Genomic DNA, 6,000 nt, shown 5'->3' with positions numbered 1-6,000 from the left:
TGTGCTCCCCTGCCCGGTGACCACAGCCGGGGCTGCCTGCCGGCGAGGCCGGGGGTGCCGGCTGGGCTCTGGGCTCGTTCGTCCCCGCTTTCCTACCCGTCCCTGTCCGCTGAAGCGTGTGCCAGGGGCGTGCAGGGGGTCACCGCGGGTAGCTGAGTGCTCGGCGTCGTTACTGTGATAAAGGGCTGTAAAGGGCGGCTTGTCCTGCTGCAGGTGCCACATCTTCACCTGCCGGTTCAGGTTTTCCGGGCGTCTGGAAGTTTGAGGTGTTCAGCTGTTCTCAGGTGTCGGTCCTTAGCCGGTAGGACGTGGGTGAAGCTCTTTGACCCTGTGTGCCACAGACTTCGAAATGAAGTTTGTAATTTTCTCGCTAAGAGAGTGCAGTTGTCTGAAGATGTTCTAGTAAAGTTAGCAAACGCTGTGCATGCAGGATTGTCTAATAATGCAAAACGCACTTAAAGTATACTAAAGAGCTAGTTTGGCAGCTTAAATTAAAAGACAATAAATTTTAAAGCAACTGCAGTCTGAAGTTGAGGACCAGATTTCTGTTGTGTGAGGCAGTGCACAGCGAAAGCTGAGCTGTCTGGCACAGAAGCTGTGTTCTCAACAGAGAAGAAGGACCAACAAGATCCATGCCCAGGATAGACAGTACAGGGAAATGAAACACTGGCCTGTATGTTGTTAATTATATTTGGCTGATGTTTTGGCTTTCTGGTAACAGCATGGAAGGAAAGTGTTTGAAGAGGTTAATGAGGATGCTTGTAAAGTCCTCTCAGCTGTAAACAGCTATGAGAGAAAGCAGCAAGGTGCTTATTTAAAAAACTTAAAAGGTCTGTGGAGGAATTAAAAGAGGGGGAGATCATAGGATGGTTTGATTGGGAAGGGACCTTTAAAGTCTATCAGTCCAATCCCCCTGCCACGGGCAGGGACATCTTTCACTAGACCAGGTTGCTCAAAGCGCCATCTAACGTGACCTTGAACACTTGCAATGATGGGACATCCATAACTTCTCTGGGCAACTTGTTCCGGTGTCTTACCGCCTTCATCGTAAAAAACTTCTTCCTTATATCCAATCTAAATCTACTCTCTTTCAGTTTAAAAGTGTTTGCCCTTGCCCCGTTGCTCCAGGTCCTGGTAAAAAGATGACACACAATTGTGAAAAAGGTTTTTAAAGTACACTATGTGTTCACCTAGTTAACTTTACCACTAAAACTTCTATATGCATGTTGTTATATTTTATTATTGCATTCTTTTTGTGTTCAGGATTGAATTTAATTTACTTTATTATTGAAATGCACTGGGAAGAAAGTAATTCTGGAAGAATTTTATACAGCCAGTCTTCATTGTCCAAAGCTTTTGGTAGAAAACAGTAATGTGCTGCTACTTGTGCTTGTTGTTTGACTCCAGTAATGCTCTGAAAAATGCATACGGATTCCACATGGCTTTTCTTTTGATATCATCTGTATCTAAAGGAGGGATTCTGGAACCATTAGGGTCCTGTTAGTGCCTCTTGAATACTGAAGATAAAAGCAAAAGATTGTGATGTGTTTGTGTTTCTAAAAGTATGTGCTGAAAGAAATTAAAATATTTCTCTCATATTTGATGGTACACGTGAGAGAATTTTGTGTAAAATAACTTTTGGATACTTTTGTTGGAGTAGATTTATCAAATGGCAGCTGTAAAGAGAGAAAACATTTAATATGTTGTAAAACCACAAAAATGATAGAAGCAAAGAAGATATATGTTCTAAAATGTGCTGTTCTTCCATTTTAATGAGTTGGCTGTATTCTGGACTATTTTTATATTTGCTCATTCAGTCATCAAGGCAGAGTGTCAGAATCAAGTATTTTTCAAAATACTGCTCATTTAGACTTTTTGAAATCTTTTGGATTTGTGCCTGTAATTTTTTGATACCACAGCTGTTTTCATGGTTCAGGATAAATGAGCATGAATGTAAGCAAGTAAGAGTTCCCAAGTGACTTTTAACTTACAAGTGATTATAAACTAGTCATTTTGAAGCAGAAATCATAGAATCATAGAATCATTAAGGTTGGAAAAGACCTCTAAGATCATCAAGTCCAACCGTTAACCCACCACCACCATGCCCACTAAACCATGTCCCTAAGCGCCTCATCTACACGTCTTTTAAATACCTCCAGGGATGGTGACTCAACCACTTCCCTGGCCAGCCTGTTCCAAGGCCTGACCACTCTTGCAGTAAAGAAGTTTTTCCTAATGTCCAGCCTAAACCTCCCTTGGCGCAACTTGAGGCCATTTCCTCTCATCCTATTGCTAGTTACTTGGCAGAAGAGACCAACACCCACCTCACTACAACCTCCTTCCAGGTAGTTGTAGAGCGCGATGAGGTCTCCCCTCAGCCTCCTCTTCTCCAGGCTAAACAGCCCCAGTTCCCTCAGCCGCTCCTCATAAGACTTGTGCTCCAGACCCTTCACCAGCTTCGTTGCCCTTCTCTGGACACGCTCCAGCACCTCAATGTCCTTCTTGTAGTGAGGGGCCCAAAACCGAACACAGGATTCGAGGTGCGGCCTCACCAGGGCCGAGTACAGGGGCACGATCCCCTCCCTGCTCCTGCTGGCCACCCTATTTCTGATACAGGCCAGGATGCCCTTGGCCTTCTTGGCCACCTGGGCACACTGCCAGCTCATGTTCAGCTGGCTGTATCCTTAGTGCATTCATCCTTGACAGGGAAAAACACTGTTACAAATTGCAGAGGTATTTTAAGTTAGAACTAAGTAAATTGTGGAGGTATCTGAAGTTAGAAAAAAATGGATTTGGCTGTGTGGAGCAGGAGATTTTCTTCCTGTTACACTTGTTTCTCCAAATCTGCTTTACTGCTACTTTGTGGCCTAGCAAACTGAATAGTTAAGCTGCATATTGCATTTTATGGCACAAAGAGCCAGGGAAAATATTTTTAACTAAGCAAGATATAAATAAATGTTTTTTTTTTATCAAGGAATGCTTTAGTAAAAACTGTTCCATTGGCAGAGTGTACTGTTTTAAAACAGTAGTTTATTGAAGTTGTACATTTAAAAACTTGAATTTTAACCTGCTTTTATATTTTTACTCTTTAGGGATAAAAACCTAATGGGTAGTTTGTTTTTACTGATAAGTTCAATAAAGAAAATATTTCATTTGCTATCAAATACAGCTTTTGTACTAAACTTAGTATTTATGTAATTGCTTATATGTGAACCAACATGGCTTAATAAACACATGTCAAAATCATGAGTATTTTTTATTTTAACCTGGAGAACTGGCACCTTTTATTTACCATTTTTTCTTGTGTGTTTGGTTTTTTTTAAAAGTTATGCTGCATTTGTATGGAAACTCTTTCACTAGTATTTGAACTTGATAGTTAAATAAAAAATGTTGGCTGCCATAGGAAAATGAATGTTCATATTAAATATTTTTATTAAACAAAGGGTATTTCAATTAACAAATTGATTACTTTTTTTTTTGAGTGGTAACTTAATTTTTTAGGTCTTAGTAGAATTTTCAAAAGCTCCTGTCAGTTTTTGGTTATCAAATGTTTTTGAAAAGGTGCCTCCAGGATCTTCAGTGTGTGGGTTTGGGGGTTTTTGTTAGAAGCTATAGGTCTTCTTTTTTTTGATTTCTTAGTTATAGATCAGAGAAGTTTTTTCTGCTGTTCTAGCTTTGGTCATTTTTTCATTCTAACAAAAATATTTTCTGTGAGTCTGTTGTCCTCACTACAATTTGGGGTGGTTAACATAAAAGCGTTTTTGTAGATAAGTTATAAACGAAAAGAATTTGCTTACTTCTGAAAATGCAAGCAGTATACATTTCTAAATCACTATGTGATACTGTGACTTTAATAAAAGTTAGAAGTTAGATGCCTTTAGTATGAATAAAAAAGCTGTACCTTCTCACCTAGTCATATGTCATAGCGACATATTCCATTTAATTATAGTAAGTTAATCTAGATTGTCAATTTCAAATTTAATTTGAAAAGGCTTATCAAAGTGCTACGTATATTAAAAATATATATGTAGGTAACTGACTTAAAAAAAAAAATTTGCATTTTTTTCCTTCCTTTGTACAGGTAAACATTTAAACACATTCAACAGTAGAAAAAGATGATGAAAAGTGTCCTATTGACTACAACTTCACTGAATCTTTTTCTGTAGCCCAACAGTTTGTCCAGTTTGTGCAAAGGATATACTTGCCTGGTAAACTGGGGAGGAAAAAAAAAGGTGTCCTTCTCCTTTGAACCTTACGTAAAGTCAGTTCTGCAGGTGTCTGTTTCCTCCCAGTTCGGGAAATGTTGGAAGGAAGGGTTGGTGTCGTTCTCCTTGCTTGCGTTATGCAATCATATGTTAATCTGAAATAACTTAAGAAATGTTCGTAGAGTTCCCAAGCAATGATACTTGCATCTATGATAGTGAGCTGGTCACTGCAGAGCGGTGTGTGGCACAGCACAGCTTTGAGATGCTGCTGCTTATTCGGGGGGAAGAAAAAATCGACCCCCTGATTTAGGGGGTCGCTTAGAGCTATGAGGTGTCACTTTACTGCTTCTTTTTACAGTAAGAACGATGGCTTAAGCCTGGCAAAGGAACTCTTCTCCAAAATCCAGCCCAGTTACATTGACAGCATCCTGAAAAGTGCTCTTCAGCCCAGTTCCTCTAAACAACAACTTTGGAGTTGTGCTTGCACACTTTGCTTTATCTGGATCAACTAATTTAATTCAGAAATACAGAAGGCCAGGCTTTTTATTTCAGAGTTGCAAACAAGTTTACAAAGAAAAAAACAATTACAAAATCAAATTCTAGATTGCATTTAACAGTAGGGTTCTTCTTAACTGTTTCTGTATCCCTCTTATTGAATTTGGTATGTTCCTATTGAAGAGTCTTCTGATAAGCTCTTTTTTATTGCCTCTTTAATCAGATCCTCCCTCTCCAGATTGCATTATATACATTTAAGATTAATTTCTTTCTGTTTTCACGTAAAATATCATAAAAATACGCACTCTACCTGCATTGTGTTACGTCTATAATTGTTAATACATTCTGAGATACGGGGAAGACTAAATTACATGCTCTCAACACACATGACAGAATGGTGTCAGAGTACTTTATCCAAATTGTCTTCACACCTGAGTTTTTTGCTGCTTTAGCACCTCCTTTACTGGATAGACTTCCTTCTTTCTTGCTATAACTTAAGCTGTCACTTGCAGCTGAAAGAAAGCTGAAATACTGTTTTGTATATAATCTGTTTCGTTTCCTGTGCTATATAGCATCACAAAGCTTCCCCCTCCCCCCCGTGGTACCTTAGACGTTATTTTTGGAGTTAAGTTACAACTGTAAGCCATGGAAATTTGCAGCACTACTTTAAATAGTCTATGTAGTACCTGGATTATTTTTAACTTAGTCATCTTTTATTCTGTTGAAAGCAATTGTGACCATCTAAAGGAAGAGAAAAAATAGCAAGCTAATTTAGTTTGAGTGTCATCTTTTTTTTTTCCACTTACCGTTGTCTGAAGTGATAAGAGAAAACAAATGTGATACTAGTCTCAAAAGGGGCTTCCTAGTAATGCTGGCAAAACACCCTAATATATTTCAGTCTCCATGTCGGAGGAGCTTTGGAAATAAATGGCTTATGATTACTGAATAGCAAGAAGATTCTAAACTATTTCTAAAACTCCTTGGCCTGAAGAAAAAAGAAACTGCTTCTATTTCTTCACTAATTATGCAATTCAATGGTATCAGAATTGCAGTAAATATACAAGGAAAAAAATCTGAAACTCTTGCACTTAATAAGCAATCATTTCTTGCACTATTACTTAATCTTATAAATTCTTAAAGCGTGGATGGGAAACAAGCTGGAAGATCATAAACCAAACAAACTACACACATGTGATTAATTGTCATGGTTTAACCTCAGTAGGCAGCTAACACCACACAGCCGCTTGCTCACTTCCCCCTACAGTGGGATGGGGAAGAGAACAGGAAAGGTAAAAGAGAA

This window comes from Fulmarus glacialis, unplaced genomic scaffold, assembly GCF_000690835.1.
Source record: "Fulmarus glacialis isolate BGI_N327 unplaced genomic scaffold, ASM69083v1 scaffold26477, whole genome shotgun sequence".
NCBI classification, from domain to species: Eukaryota; Metazoa; Chordata; class Aves; order Procellariiformes; family Procellariidae; genus Fulmarus; species Fulmarus glacialis.
This window is presented reverse-complemented; position numbering follows the sequence as displayed.